Source organism: Podarcis muralis, chromosome 5 (genome assembly GCF_964188315.1).
Source record: "Podarcis muralis chromosome 5, rPodMur119.hap1.1, whole genome shotgun sequence".
Lineage (NCBI taxonomy): Eukaryota > Metazoa > Chordata > Lepidosauria > Squamata > Lacertidae > Podarcis > Podarcis muralis.
This window is the reverse complement of record NC_135659.1, coordinates 79,643,318-79,660,429: the sequence shown is the minus strand read 5'-3', so window position 1 is coordinate 79,660,429 and position 17,112 is coordinate 79,643,318. Positions and strand designations below refer to the sequence as shown.

The 17,112-nt window shown below is 44.1% G+C and overlaps 1 protein-coding gene across 2 annotated transcripts in view; it reads right to left on the bottom strand.

The window, feature by feature from the left end:
- Positions 1-17,112, bottom strand: part of ADA (adenosine deaminase) — a 77,801-nt gene that overhangs the window by 30,624 nt on the left and 30,065 nt on the right. The gene's annotated exons all lie outside the window — the stretch shown is intronic.

Below are 17,112 nucleotides of genomic sequence, written 5' to 3'. Positions count from 1 at the left end.
TCCCTAAGAAATTTACAACTGTAGTTTGTAAAATTGGGATAGCTCAGCTGGCAGAGCAAGAGACTCATAATAATAATATTGTTTATCTCTTTGACATCTCTTAGGAAGTACTGCTAGAAGGCCCTCTGCCTGGTTCTCTAATTAGTCTTGTAGTGAGGGAACTGCCAGAAGAATGGCTTCAGTGTCTAGGCTGAACAATGGCGTGGAGACGCTCCTCTACAATGTATACAGGGTGAAGCCGTTTAGGCTTTAAAGGTCAGCACCAGCACTTTGAATTGTGCTCGGAAATTTACTAGGAGTCAATGTAGGTCTTTCAGGACTGGTGTTATGCTGTCCCGGCTGCCACTCCCAGTCACCAGTCTAGCAGCTGCTTTCTGGATTAATTGTAATTTCCGGGTCACCTTCAAAGGTAGCCCCACACAGAGTGCATTGCAGTAGTCCAAGCGCAGATAACTAGAGCATGCACCACTATGGTGAGACAGTCTGTGGGCAGGTAGGGTCTCAGCCTGCGTACCAGATGGAGCTGGTAAACAGCCATCCTGGACACAGACTTGACCTGTACCTCCATGGACAGCTGTGAGTCCAAAATGACCCCCAGGCTGTGCACCTGGCCCTTTAGGGGCACAGCTACCCCATTCAAGACCAGGGAGTCCCCCCCACCTGCCCGCCCTCTTCCCCCAAAACAGTACTTCTGTCTTGTCAGGATTCAACCTCAGTCCATTAACTGCCATCCACCCTCCAATCACCTCCAAACAATTACATAGGGCATTCATCACCATCAATGGTTCCAATTTAAACAAGCCACATGACCCCTGTCTGAAAAACAGGTGGCATTCCTTTCTGCTATAAGTAAGGAAGCTTAAAACGGAACTCCTATAACTGTGTTATTACTGTCTTAGATCCAAAACAAGTTTTACATGAGTTCATATAGAAGAAAAGACTAAGATACTGATGGCACTGACAACATTCTGCAAATATCACCTGCCATGATACTAGATTAACAGGTTTGAACTAATCTCTGTACACAAATGTACAATGAGGTATTTGACTTAGGTTTGATGCTGCACATTCAACAACACAAAAAGTAGTAGTTACAATTTAAGTGAGCGCTAAAAATGTCAAGCTTGATTAATTCTTGATTTATTTTTTGATGGAACCCCTTATATGGGATTTTGTATATCAATTTTCCCTCGGCTCTTATGCTGGCCCATGTAGGACCAGCATGGATAGTTGGTCCCAGTGAATATTTGACGTTTTCTCCCCTTACAGCTTTGATCTATGGGCTACCACTAAAACAAGACTGCATTTTAAGCTGCATTTTAAACTGTATTCTAATTTATATTTTAATCAACTGTTTTGTTTTTTGTTTTGTTTTTAATGTTTTTATTGTATTTATATTCGGTGTAGCTGCCCTGAGCCCGGTCTTGGCTGGGGAGGGTGGGATATAAATGAATTTCTTATTATTACCCACATAGTCGTTTGTTTCTGATGTTTAACATAAGGCATTTGAATAAAACTAAACTTCAGATTAGTTCAAATTATTAAAAGCTTTTTCTGAGTTTTTCTCTGCTAAATGTAAATACCCACTTTTCTAGATTTGTTCCTCGTTTTCAAGAATTAAGATGAGACCCCCCGCAAATGTCAGGAATACAAATTAACGTAAACAAATAATACAAAGACTGTGTTCATACATCGCATCCTTGGTCAAGCAAATTATGATCAGGAATGTATCACATGCAGTATACTCCCTATGATTCCTTTCCTTTCTTCCTTTGTAAACTCAGATAAACTTCAGACTTTCAGGTTTGTTAAACTACAGTTTAATTACAGTTTCTGAATGATGGAACTTTGGTTTGAGCATGCTGGTAGTTTACAAACCAGAATTGCAAAGAGCAGTTAGATCTAAGGATGAGTTTCGTGTAATTGGATAGAGTTGCACTCCCTGTGAAGGAGTGGGTCTGCAGTTTGGGGATGCTTCTGAATCCAGCTCTGTCACTGGAGGCTCAGGTAGCCTCAGTGGCTAGACGTGTCTTTTACCAACTATGACTTGCCCAGCAGCTACAGCCATTCCTGGAGCCTGCATGCACATTCAACTGCCTAACGGCATCTGTGTCACCCAGGGAATCGCAGCTGCAGAGATGAGAAGAGGAAAGTTGTTCCGTTGTCTGGAGAGGTCATTTCCTGGTTCACATGGAGAAATGGTTTTCAGCGGAACACAGTGGTGAAAGTGCACAGCTGTATTGAGGCAGCACCGGGTGTTGAAACTTTGCGTCCCTAACAATTTTGCACCCAGGGAAACTGCCCTCCCCCCCCCCACCGCTGCTACACCACTGACTGTACAGTACCTACATCTGCCTTATTTCAAGGCCCCTTTTCAAAGTGACCCCACTGAGTAAATGTATGTACTTTGGAAACAAAATTGTTTGGGGAAGCCATGGACAAGAAGGGTAAAAGCAGGGAGATAGAAGAGAAGGGGAAAGGGTCAAAAGCATACCTGCCCATTCAATCTCTAACATTAAGAATTTATAACAGGATTACCACTGTGAAGATTTGAGATAGGAGGCTGGCTCCAGTTGAAGATGGTGGTTTGGTCCTAGGCTTTAAAAAAAATCATTACCATTTGAATTGGGCCCAAAAGCAAATAGGGAGCCAGCCAATGAAACTGATGCAACGTTAGTGTTATGTGATTGCTCTACCAGATTCTAGCCGGCATTTTTGCTGCTGCATATTGTACCAGCATAAATTTTCCAGTTCTTTCAAAGGCATCCTTGCACAGAGCTCAGTGTAGACTTAGGCAGGATTTTAACTTGATATTGAGTAGCAGGAAGTAATAGAGCTATAGTTTTAAGATGTTATTTTTGTTTTGCATTTATCTGCTATTGTTTTACATTATACTGCTGACTGGTGTTATTTTTAAATTGAGTTAGTTTATCTAGCCTTGCTTTGAGGGACAAAGGATTTTTTTAAAAAAATTAAATGAATAAAAATTAGCAGCCACCATTTTAACAAGAAGTTCAAAAATTAAAGAAATTTGGTTACAAGTTTCTCAAGTCTGTATTTTGAATTATTCCCTTCGTTAATGGTTTTGGATGGTGTTTCAGGCTCACAAGGATGTCAGTGCTTTAATAATAAATAATAACAAAAAATAGTTATAAAAATACACACATTTATCCAATTTTGTATTGAACACATTGGCATTTTTGTTTTTGTTGATGTCACAATTGCTGGGGGGGGGGGCGGAATCTAGAAGGGAAGCCTTTTTAGTCTGTTGCAGAGCGTACAAGTCCTGTATTAAGGTTGGCATCACCCCTGTTTTACAGATGATATGCCTCTGTTTGAGGAACTGTCAGATAACAGCCCTTTATCTGAAGGCTATGTCCATGTCCAATTTAAAGTTTAAAGAAACATCAGAAGAGAGAACAGAAGGGACCTTGAAGTTATCTGTCAGCAATTTGTACCTGGACAGCAGACCAAGCAGGCACAAAGATCTTCCACACTATGGCGAGATGCGTTTCCTTTTAAATTCTAGTAACAATAGTGTGCAGTTTTTATGCAAGTTTGTGCTTGCTTTTCCCTTTCCTCTCCCCACCCTTTTTTTTGAGGGTGGGGGTGCATAAGTGACAGCTCTACCTGCAGCACCATGAAGATCTACACATCCACTGTGGCATAAGCCTTTGCGGGGCCCAATTTGTCAAATGAAAGGTGCAGCCATTCTGGAGAGTGTGCTCTAGGACTAAATGTGTTCATGGCTGCTATGTAGCTTTTGTCATCTGACTAAGTTTTTAACCTTGCTGTATGGGGCGCTTGTACCTAATTCTTGTGAATGCTTAAAACAAACTCTTGTGAAACCTGTTTACAGTTCACAGATGACTGATGATGGTGAATAGGACAGGCAGGGACAGGCAGGTTCCGGCAAAGCTGGGTAAATAGATGTGGTTTCAGTTCGCCTTTTTGGGGAAACCACAAGTGGGCACTGAAAGGTTGACAAGGAAGTCCCTAGATTTTTTGACATGATTAACTTAAATAGTTCCTATGGTGGTTTTTTTCCATGCTGCTTCAGCTGCACTGCTTCAGCATGCTGTGCATAGCATTACAAACTGCCAAACCACACTATTTTGTATCTCCTTTATGATTCTACACCCACAGCAAGAAACACTACATCTGCGTTGTTCATTTTGCCTATTTGGTTTTTGTCGTCAAATAGTGAGTAGTGATATGGAGAAGGGGGCGACAGAGGACGAGATGGTTGGATAGTGTTTTCGAGGTTACCAGCATGAGTTTGACCAAACTGCGGGAGGTAGTGGAGGACAGAGGTGCCTGGCGTGCTCTGGTCCATGGGGTCACGAAGAGTCGGACACGACTAAACGACTAAACAACAACAACAAAGTGAGTAGTGATTCTAGTTGCTAGATGCTTCTCAACCTTGCTGTCTTTTTCAGTGGAGTATAAATGCCTATTGGCCTGCAATTCTATACACACTTTCCAGGGAACAAAGCCCCATTGAACACATGGAACATACTTCTGAATAGGCACATATGGTATTGTAGTAATAGGGCAGGGATCCCCAATTATTTTGGACCTGGGAGCACATTTGGAAATCTAATAAATTGTAATGTGTACCACAAAATAGCCATCTCAATGAAGAAAAGGTGGCAATGCTCAGTACCCATCTTCAAACAACAACAGGGAACACACCTATGCAGACCCTAAAACAAATAAAATACAGATAACAACCAAACAACCAAGTGAACAATAAACAATAACAATAAGTGAACAATAAAGCCTCATAGATGGGCATCTAGGAGGGTGTCTGGGAGTGCCATGGCATACCTGCCAAATGCCCAGAAAAAACAGGACATCCCATTTTCTCGTGTGAGATCATGGCAGCCATTTGGGTGTTGCGATCTTGCACTGTGCTCTCGTTCTGAAAAAGTGCTTTTTTGAGGGGGAGGGGAGAGTGAGGGGCAGATCACGTGACTCACCTGGGAGCGCATCCTGGAAGACGTGCGTCCCAGTTTTGGGTCTCCAAAAGTTGGATGGTTTGCCATGGTCCCACCATTGCCACCTTGGGGACGCCAGCACTAGTGAATTAGCTACCTGAGAGTAGAATCAGATTCACTCTTTTGTAGATTAGAAGTCATGTTCTTGAAATAAAAAGATTGCCTTTCCATTATGCTGTGCATTTGGCTCCAATTGCTCTCTCCCTTCTTCACTGAGTGAGTAATCATTGTCCTTCTGCATTTATTTATTTATGCAGGCCTATACACATGATTGGAGCATAAGCAAATAATGAACAGGTTCCTACTGACTCTGAGTAATTTACAACCTGCATTTTAACTGTGGTCAGGAAAGAGACAGCAAAAGGAAGGGAAGAAAAAAAGGGCAATAAAGGGTAAATGTAATCAAATGTGCATGCATATACTTAGGTACACATACTTAGATCTGCTAAGTGCTATCACACTTCCTACTTTACTTCCAGGCTTTGTTCTGCCCATCTCTTTTTCAAACACAAGCCCAGAAACATGCACTGAGTCTCTTACACACTTCTAGTCATGTACATTTATTTGCTTTTCACCTACCTGAGCACAGAATCCTGCCACCCACTGAAAAACCAAACCACTTTATCCCATGGCAGCAACAAATGCTTTCAAGTAGCACCTATAGGGAAACTATAAACCTATAAAGGTAAAGGTACCCCTGCCGGTACGGGCCAGTCTTGCCAGACTCTAGGGTTGTGCGCTCATCTCACTCTATAGGCCGGCGGCCAGCGCTGTCCGGAGACACTTCCGGGTCACGTGGCCAGCATGACAAGCTGCATCTGGCGAGCCAGCGCAGCACACGGAACGCCGTTTACCTTCCCGCTGGTAAGCGGTCCCTATTTATCTACTTGCACCCGGGGGTGCTTTCGAACTGCTAGGTTGGCAGGCACTGGGACCGAACAACGGGAGCGCACCCCGCCGCGGAGATTCGAACCGCCAACCATGCGATCGGCAAGTCCTAGGCGCTGAGGTTTTACCCACAGCGCCACCCGCGTCCCTAGCACCTATATAAACCTATAGGGACCTATAAATATGCTTGCAAATGTGCCTTGTTAATTGCTCACTGTGATTATTTTGCTTGTAAGTAATCATCACTGCCTTGTTCTTATTGCATTGTATTTCTCTGACCTCACTCTAATACTTCTCCCCACTACAACATAGTAACATAGCTACCCCTCTGAAATTCATACAGAAATGGTGTTGGGAGGTAGAGGGGAGGCTCCTCTGAGGATTGTTACACTTTTACTCTGAGGAAGCAAACTGTTGGAGGCGAAAGTGTGAAGTGTGCCTCTAATTTTAATTTAAAATAGAAACTCGTTTGGGAAGTGCTGTGTAATGATCTGTGATGCTAACATTACAAAATATATACCACAGTACGACACACCTTGATACAATACACTCCAGAACAGGGTTGGTCAATGTGGTGCCCTCCAGATGTTGCTGGACAATACAACTCTCACCATCTTTGACCATAGGCTATGAGGCTGATGGTAGTTGGAGTCCAACAGAACCTGGATGCCACAATATCCACTATGCTTGCTCTAGAACCGGTTCACAACCTGTGGGTCCCCAGATGTTGTTGGACTGCAACTCCCATCATCCCTGAGCTCTGGCCTTGCTAGCTAGTAGTGATGGGAGTTGTAGTCCAACAACATCTGGGGACCCACAGGTTGAGAAAGGCTGCTCTAGAAGCATGCTTCAGGGAGTGGTACAGGCTTCTCCTTGGTTGGTAGGTGGCTAACTCTGCAATGGTTATTGCATATGTCTATGACAATGCAAAAACAAAAAACTGATTTGCCTTTCCCAGCAGCCTAGCAAAGAAGGAAGTTGTATGGACCAATAGGGCTAGTGTGGTTTAGTGATTGTTGGTATAGGACAGGCATAGGCAAACTCGGCCCTCCAGGTATTTTGGGACTACAACTCCCATCATCCCTATTTAACAGGACCAGTGGTCAGGGATGATGGGAATTGTAGTCCCAAAACATCTGGCAGCCGAGTTTGCCTATGCCTAGCCTAGGAGCTCAGAGGCCAGGGTTCAAATCCTCACTCAGCCATGAAACTTACTGAGTGGCCTTGGGTCAGTCACTGTTTCTCAGCCTCACTTATCTCACAGGGTTGTGAGGATAAAATGGGGAGGGAGAGAACCATGTATGCAATGGTCAGGACTTATTGGAGAAAAGGTGTATTTATAGGTAATACAAATTATTAGAACCAATAGATGACAGATCTAGAAAGAAGCTGTTATGATCACCAGTTAATGGTTGCTGTGAATGATCAGGCCACTGTTTTCATCCTGTATACATTCAAGCTTTGCATAGAAACATCACATGCAGAACTCTTGTTGTTTTTGCTGCAGCAGTAACCAAGACAACAAAGGGGAATAATCCCTGACCCAACAAAACTATGAAACCATGTAAGAGTCAGGAACAACAATATAATGCAAAAACATTTTGCTGCTTTACTCTCAGTGATATAAAATCAATCATTTTAAAATAAAACTGAGATGATTAAAATGTTAACATGTTATTTACATTACTGTTGTACAACAGAGAGTAATAAACTAATCACCAATATACCTGGTGATCAGAGATTCCAGTTCAAAATTATGAGTACATAGTACACACACCCCAGTCATGATACATAAAATTATTAAGAATGATCCATCCGTATGATGCAAGTGTCAGAAACAAAGCGGAGACTTCTTTCACATGTGGTGGGATTCTAATTTGACCAACGCTTGAGGAAACTCAAAAGCCAAATAAATACCGTACTAATGACGGTATGAAATTCCTCTCCATCTGGTATTTTTCTTGCTAAATTATGTGGAAAGATCTGTGAATCTCACATATGTTAGCAGCTGCTAGAATATGATTTGCAAGGAAGCTGAAATTGTTTATGATACCTTCCATCAAATAATGGCAGGGCAAAATATAGGAATTTGCCATTGTGGCTAAAATAACACATTTTCTTGGATTTAGAGAACAACCCCCCCCCTGTGATCTTTTTAATACGAAGGAATAATTTTATTGAATACTGTAAAAGAAATCATCTGATGCCATATTTAATCTATGGTTTTACAATGTTCTAAGATTGCTCAGAGTCTACAGTAAATGAGGATACAGTGGTACCTCGGATTACATACGCTTCAGGTTACAGACTCCACTAACTCAGAAAAAGTGCTTCAGGTTAAGAACTTTGCTTCAGGATGAGAACAGAAATCGTGCTCCGGCGGCGCGGCAGCAGCACCATTAGCTAAAGTGGTGCTTCAGGTTAAGAACAGTTTCAGGTTAAGTACGGACCTCCGGAACGAAGTAAGTACTTAACCCGAGGTACCACTGTACTGCAATCCATTTTTTGAGAACAAAAAAGGCCATTCAATTTCGCCTCCTCATTGGTGTTTCCTTTTGTGCATTGTTGAAGCTTTCAAATGCTAATTTTGCAAGACCTTCCTGTTATTGTTAATTACAAGATAATAACAATTAAAAACAATCGCTTTAAAAGTAGCACATTATTTACATTATTGCCTCAAGAGAGAATAATAAACGAATTACCAACATAACTGGTAAGTAGAGATTCCAAAGGCCAGAGGTATTGGAACATTGTAGTCTTCTCCCAGTTCTGTCACCTTCCTGGGCTGTGATGGATTTCACATTCCAATCTGTCACCTAACACAGGAGTCACCAACATTGCACCCATAGGTGTCAGTGTTCCAGCCAGTAGCTCCAACTGGTGCCTCTAAAAGTTCTCAGTAAATATCCCCTCAAAAATAAAAAATGCACTGTGGTCTGCTTTCTCTTCCTGATCAGCTCCTGTTTGCACTGGCTTTGCCTCTCCTGCGTTCAACATACATCTTCAGATATGCTCACATTTCATTGGATTCAAGGACTGTGTACCCATCCTCACTTCCATCTGAACAGGGGAGAGGTGTAAAGAGCTTCTTCTCTCTGTGAGTGTGGCTGATGTAGGAGCCTTGCCCACATTGATGGTGGACCTTTTTGTGGTCCTGCCTCTTTTTCTGCTCTTTTAGATGCAGCAGAATGGGCGTAGCCAAGGGAGGGGGCAGGGAGGGGCAGCTCCCCCCCCATCAATAAAAATACATAGCAAATTGAGGTTTGGTCCCCCCCCCCTCCTAACAAAAGGCATATCCACCCCCACAAAAACCCTGGCTACTCCCATGTGCAGCAACCAGGGCTGTGATCTTGCCCCTTGCAGGAGTGTGGCCTGGAAGATGCCGTCCCAGTTTTTCGTCACAGCGTGTTGGAGGGTATGTTACCCCACAGCAACAATTTGGTGTTAACATCATGCCACCCATGACAGCCATTTTATGACTGGCACCCACAACACTTTTTCAAAATTTCAAATGTACATAGTGCCCGCCACAACACTGGTAACCCGTGCTCTAACTAGTTTCTGTAAAGAATGCAAAATCCCCATTAGGGTACCGTATTTTTTGCTCTATAAGACTCACTTTTTCCCTCCTAAAAGGTAAGGGGAAATGTGTGTGCGTCTTATGGAGCGAATGCAGGCTGCACAGCTATCCCAGAAGCCAGAACAGCAAGAGGGATTGCTCCTTTCACTGCGCAGCGATCCCTCTTGCTGTTCTGGCTTCTGAGATTCAGAATATTTTTTTTCTTGTTTTCCTCCTCCAAAAACTAGGTGTGTCTTGTGGTCTGGTGCGTCTTGTAGAGCAAAAAATACGGTAATTCCTCTATTAGGTCAACCAAGACGTCACAAAAGTGTGCGCAAGCTTTTAAGTTTTCCAGAACAGTCCAAGATAGTAAGCAAAGCAATGTTCAGAGAGAACACAAAAATCGGCTAACATTGTAATCTGTATTAGTCACAGTCTTAAGATGGAATTTGGAAGGAGGTAGCAGACATTCAGATGTGGATTTGATTAGGTGCTATGCAGCTTTCTGATTGCACTGATCTGCTGGAAAGAAGAAAAGTTAAAATGGTAAATCTCTCATTTTTTAAAAAAATGCAATCCAGCTTCTATTTCCCTAGTTAGTCATTAAGGAACAATAACCAATCATATCTCTTCTATGCATACTGAGACTCATTCATTGTGATCAGATAACAGAGTTCTGGGAACTGTTCATCAATGGTTTTCCGGTAAGGTGGACACACACTTCTGCTTTGAATCAAACAGCAAGATGAGGAAACCTTGCTTAGAAAACAACCTGGCCTTCAAAGCCATAGCAACATCTGATTAAGGATAAAAATAGATACCTTGGATCAAGGTCAGGCCAATTAAAATCACCCTGACCCTAACTACAAAGCTTTGCACAAGAGGATTGTGTGTGCTATAAACAATGGCATCCTTGGGGAATGTAGCACACACTATGCTGGCTCAGCAGAACAAATGCATTTAACGTGCAGCTGCAGTGCTTCCTTACAAGAAAGTCATCATATATGCTAATAGCAAAATCAGTTCTCTGAGTCCTGCTCCTTATTGGGAGGAGCTAAATCTAAATGAACCAATGGTCTGACTTGGTAGAAGGCAGCCTCCTATTTTCCTGTGTAGCATTAAATGGCATAATTCACACACGAAAGTATCAGTGCTATTAATGGGACTTATAACAGCGTTGGCAGAAACAGTCAGACTCTGTTTGCAGACTCTGTTTGGCAGCCTACTTTTCACATTGGGTTGCCTCCATTTCAATTTATTTCAAGATAAAACACGAGTACAAAATAGCCTGGCTTAAACCCACACAATTTGTTTCCTGCAACATGCTTGTTAGATGTATGCTTTTCCTGGGGTCAGAAAGTTAACCTGCACCAGGCATATGGAGGCTGAAAACTGATAAAGGGTTCATCCATTGGTAAAGTCTCTTCTTCATGAAACATACACCACTCAGAGTCAGACAGACTTTCTTAATCTGTGTGTACTTTCACATGCGAGTCTTAAAAACAAGAATAGAAGGTGGCCCCTTGTGGATTAGCCCAAAGGCCTATTTAATCCAATATCCTGTTTCCCACAGGCCCACATGTGAAGATCACAAGCAGCACAATAAGGGCCATATTTTTCTCTAGCTTTCAATCACCCAGGAACTGGTAGCATTCAGATGCATGTTGTCTCTGATTCTGGTGGTAGCATATGGCCATCTTGGATGCTTCTAGCCTGATAGATCCCAGCACTGCTAATCATTGGTTTTTTGCTATAAAGGTGCATTTGCAGTCAGCAAATATTGTGCTTTTCCTGTGTGTGTATCTCATTATTTGCCACCCACATCTATGGTCATGACATGGCCCCTTCTTTTTTTCCACAGCAGGGAAAACTGATGCCATCTCCTAGAGCACTCTTGGGCAATCCTCTGCCTACCAGATAAACAAGCTTATCAATTCAGCAATCAGAAAATGCTCTCGGTTAGTGAGGAAAGAGCTTAAACGGAAGCCTGGTACAGATGACACACTAAGCAACCGCCTCTGCACACTTGACCTCTTTTTGCGCAGTGCACTGTAGAGAGTATCTCATTCTCTTCCTCTCTCACCTGCACTCTGCCTCAGGTTAGTTGGGTGGATTGGGCCCACGGAATTTTGCATGTTAAGAAATTTAAAGTTCACTTCTGTTGTTTGGTCATAATGAGGGTGGGCAGGTATAAGGACTCGTGATGGGAGTCTGCACTCCTATATTTACCACTACACTGCTGGGGCATCCGCCAGTTAGACCAGGGACCACATTTCCTTGTTGACAGCCTTTCGCAAAGGGCTCATGTGGTGGACATGGCCAAAACAAAAGTGGGCGTGTCCAAAATGGGCATGGTTGTATCTCGTACTGAATGGGGCCAGCACACGCCACCCACCCACACTGCAACATATCCCTCACATACACATTCACATAAGAAGAGCCTGCTGAACCAGGCCAATGGTCCATCTAATCCAGCATTCTGCTTTCACAGTGGCTGGCTAGATGCCTTCAAGCAGGACCTGAGCACAAGTAAGAATAAGAATAATTTATAACCTGCCCATCTGGCTGAGTTTCCCCAGCCCCTCTGGGTGGCTCCCAACAGAATATTAAAAACACAATAAAACATTAAACATTAAAAACTTCCCTAAACAGGGCTGCCTTCAGATGTCTTCTAAAAGTCAGATAGTTGTTGATTTCCTTGACGTCTGATGGGAGGGCGTTCCACAGGGCAGGCGCCACTACCGAGAAGGCCCTCTGCCTGGTTCCCTGTAACCTCAATTCTCGCAGGGAGGCAGGGGCGTAGGAAGGGGGAGTGGAGGGGGCGGGCCACCCCGGGTGCCATTCAGGGAGGGGTGACAAGAAGGCCCTTGCCTCCCCCCAGCTGTAGAGCGGCTGAGTGCGTGCACCATCCGTACAGTCTGTACAGTGGCAGTACGCATGAATGGCAGCCTGTACGGACTGCGCATGCGCGACAGCCCATACAGACTGCGCATGTGTGGCATTCCGTACAGAGTGCGCATGCACAGGATGTCGCAAATGCGCAGTCCGTACGGGCTGCGCCACCCCGGGTGCTGGAGAAGGTTCCTCCACCACTGCAGGGAGGGACCACCAAAAGGCCCTTGGAGCTGGACTTCAGTGTCCAGGCTGAACAGTGGGGGTGGAGATGCTCCTTCACGTATCCCTCATGCAGTGGTTTCCAGCAGCTGGTATTCAGAAGCACTACTGCCCGTACCGTGGAGGCAGAAGTAGTTCCATTGCAGCTAGTAACCTTATCCTCCTTGAATTTGTCCCATCTGCTTTTAAAGGCCACCACCACCTCCTGCGGCAGCAACTTCCGGAGTTTTAACTATGTGCTGCATTTTTAAAAATGCTTTCTTTTATCTGGCTTGAATTCTCCAACATTCAGCTTCGCTGGATGTCCGCGTGTTTTGGTGTAATGAGGGAGGGAGAAAAGCAATTTCCCTGCCCACTCTCTCTAGGCCATGCATAATTCTGTCAACTTCTATCAGGTCACCTCACCTTTTGCCTAACTAAATTGTCCTGCGAATACATGCTGCCACACATAGCCCCCTCTCAGCCTCCTTCCCCCCTGCTCTCTCTCTCAAACACACAGTACATTTTTCACTTTACCAAGCTTGAAAAAGGCTCCAGTTGGAAGTAACTCGAGTCTTTCCCCAAGCCTAAATATACCATTGTGGGGCATTTTCAGCAGGGTTAACACTCCCTTATTGGCTACAGTAGGAGGCCTTTTTCTAGCCTATTCGCAGTGGTGGGTGAAGGAGAAGCTTTGGGGTGGATGCGGAGGCTCCACCTGGCCCACTGCCCAGTGGTTCTTCTAGGGACCAAAGGTTTGTCTCCTCATAGTGTAACTTCCTGCATTTCTAATGAATCTGTCGATATCTGTGCCAAGCAGCCATTAGAGGGCACTATGCGCTTGCTGAACTGGCTGCAAATCAGGCATGTTCCACACAGGCCAGTCCATTTTGCCATCACATAGTCATATTTTATTCTCCACAGGAGGCTCTCTGGCTTTCTTGTTGAAATAAATGTTCCGACCTCTTTTGGGAATTGCATGGGTCTTTAAGGCAAGCTCTGTGTAGCCAAGGTGCCGTATACGTTCTGGAATACAGCACAAGAAATTCGGCACATTGCTGACTGTTCTAGGGGCTTGTGGAGGCGCAGCATGGTTGGTTCCATAAGAACTGTGGAACTGCAGGGAACCTTGGAAGTCATCCAGTCCAACCCCCAGATATCTTTCCCCACAGATTTCAGCTCAAACCGACTTAAAAGGAGTGATAGATGAGAACAGGAGTTTTTTAAGTACACTAATGTACGCGGGTGGCGCTGTGGTCTAAACCACTGAGCCTCTTGGGCTTGCCAATCAGAATGTCGGCAGTTCGAATCCCCGCGACGGGGTGAGCTCCCATTGCTTGGACCCAGCTCCTGTCAACCTAGCAGTTTGAAAGGATGCCAAAAGTGCAAGTAGATAAATAGGTACTGCTCCGGCAGGAAGGTAAACGGCATTTCCGTGTGCTGCTCTGGTTTCGGTGTTCCGTTGCACCAGAAGCGGCTTAGCCATGCTGGCCACATGACCCAGAAAAACTGTCTGCTGACAAACACCAGCTTCCTCGGCCTGTAAAGTGAGATGAGTGCTGCAACCCCAGAGTCTTCTGCGACTGGACTTAACTGTCAGGAGTTCTTTACCTTTACCTTTTTTTACACTAAATTTATTGCATACTGCCTTGGTATTTTTCACGAGCTTATAAATGTTCTTGTAAATAAATATTCTTATAAATATAACTGTTTTATCTATGCATGGGCTTACTTCAGTTTTACCTTCTTGCATATTTTGCTACTTTATATTGGCTGAATTATAGAGTTGCCATATTTCAAAAAGTAAAAACCAGGGCACCCTGAAAGTTGTGCTTTTTTCAGGAAGACCTCAGAATTGTTGAGTTTTTCTTTAGGAAACCACCAAAATTGTTGAGCTTTTGGGAAAAACTAAAAAAAAAAACCCCAAAACACAATTTTTTGATTGTCTTGTCTAAGAACCAGGACAAAGCGCCACATTTCAGAAATTCCCCTTGAACATCAATTCCACCTTTGAAATCCCAGTAATGTCCGTGATTGTGTTGCAAGTGTGGGCTGTCAGATGACATGCATATGTTTGCTTATGTGAGAATGCTTGATTGGTGAGTATGAAAATGTGTTCTCTTCTTGCTGTCATAGACAGAATATTTGACTTGTAAAATAACCCTCCTTGCTTTGCTAGCACAAATATATATAGTGCTATGATTCTAGAAAATAAAGTTGGTGCACAGAGTGTGATTGCAGCTATCCCCCATTGTTAGTGTGGATGTTGTGTGTTCACCTTTCCACCAATGGAGAGGGGTGTTCCGGAGGGGGGTGTTTGTGTCACAAAACCTGTGTGTGAGATTTCATCAACCTTGTTAGCAGCTGCAGGGGCTACTTCAGGAGAGGTGGTTAACTTGTAAAAATCACAGAGGCTTGACTTCTCCTGCTGACTTGAGGTTCCAGAGACAGATTGCTGCCATTATGTTTTCTGCTTTAAAAAGTACAGTGCCATTGTCTTTTCGTTGGACATGATGCATGGACTCACTTTGACCGTGGGCAGTGCAATCCAAACCCAAAAGGGCATGGCAGAGTGTCATAGACACTGCTGCATCTTCAATCCTGTTGCTCACACTGGCCAGGGTGGAAGGTGGGGAGAGAGGCAAATTGTTGCATGTGTCTGGATTTGAGTCTGCTGTTGCAGGATCCAGTCCATCACAGGCAGGCTTCAACGCTCCCCATCGCCAGAATGCCCCACTTGGGTGGGGCTCTCACCTGTCAGTGAGTTTGGTGGGCAGAATGGGGATCTCTACACCTGCAGGGTGATGCTGGTACCACTCACTGGGCTGAAGTCAGCAGGGCAAGGCGCAGGGACATCTCCAGCCAGTCCAACTCCCTTGCAACCCATTGCAAAGGGGGTTTGGATTGTAGTGGTCAATACAGATAGCTGTCATAGCAATTGCTATGCTTGGCAGACTGCTACCAAATGCTGCCTGGTATCCACAGCCGCCTGTGACAAGCCAGTTCAGCATCATAGGAGTGCAGTGGGAAAAGACATCAATCTCAGAGGACTGCATGTTCAAATCTTTTTTTCAGCTCTTACATGACATATGAAATGTCACAAAACAACCAGACAAAGCACTCAGACAAACCTGTTTCAATGTGCTTTGCATAGTACAAGAACTCTGTAAATTAAGCCAGGATTATTATCCCTACAATTGCAGAAAATAAGTCAAGGTTTTTTGTGTATTTTGTTTTGCTTTGAAAGGCAATGATACCTATTTCTTGCAGCTGAGATATTCTCACTCCTTGAATTGTTGGCTGTTGCTGTGTCAAAACTCTAAAAGTGTTTGTCTTGTGTGTAGATGTTGGCAAAAGAGTCAATTGTCGAGAATTTGGAAACAGATCATTAGGGAGTCAGCTACCTCGGTTTGTGGACGACTGGCTGTCTCTCATGAAGTTGGCACTCCTCTTGATCATTCCTCAACCATGATGCAAGTCTAGGCTAAAATAAGTTTCCCCCCAGAGTCCACAAGAAAACTTGGGTTCAGAGAAAAGGTAAGTGACTGGGAATAGTGTTGCTTCAACGCCAATGTTCCTTCATTTTTGGAAATGAATGAATCCACTGGGGTCAAGTTTGCAGCACATCCTGAATGACACATAGTTTATTGGACGAAAACATTAAGAGTTAAGGAAACATCAACTTGTGGACACAGAATTTTTAATTTGCATTGAAGAGCAACCTCTCTGGGGCTGAAAGTGGGATTTGGCAGCCATTGGCAACATTTTATTGAGATTAGAGTAACTTCCCCTTCCAAACCCATGTGAAGCAGCCGGAGGAACTCAGAGTGTGCATTTGTCACAGAGTGTACATTCCTAAGGATCTAAGGTTACTGTGATCCCCGCGACATTTATATCTGGCGGTATAGATTGCTTTGCATGCAGAAAGTCCCATGTTCAACCCCAGCTTCTCCAGGTATGGCTAGGAATGTCAACTTGCCAGAAATCCTGCAGATCCACTGACAGTCAGTGTGGACAATACTGAGCTAGATGGACCAAGACTCAGTATAAGACAGCTTTCTATATTATGCAGGGGGCATTTGCCACATTTATATATGCACACACAACACGGTGCTATGGGCAACTACTTCTGGCTGCAGCTTCCTTTTGTTAGGAAGATTGCTGGCTAATTACTCAGGATGCCTGGTTGATGTTTATGCAAAGGGAAAGGCTATGTGAAAGTAACACACTGTCTCAGGAACTGATCCGAGGTCTCTCTGTGCGAAAAACCAGCTTTTTAGACAGCAAGCATGCTCACTGCAAGCTGCAGGGCGAGCCCTACCATCAGCTTGTTGTTGTTGTTGTTTAGTTGTTTAGTCGTGTCCGACTCTTCATGACCCCATGGACCAGAGCACGCCAGGCACTCCTGTCTTCCACTGCCTCCCGCAGTTTGGTCAAACTCATGCTGGTAGCTTCGAGAACACTGTCCAACCATCTTGTCCTCTGTCGTCCCCTTCTCCTTGTGCCTTCCATCTTTCCCAACATCAGGGTCTTTTCCAGGGAGTCTTCTCTTCTCATGAGGTGGCCAAAGTA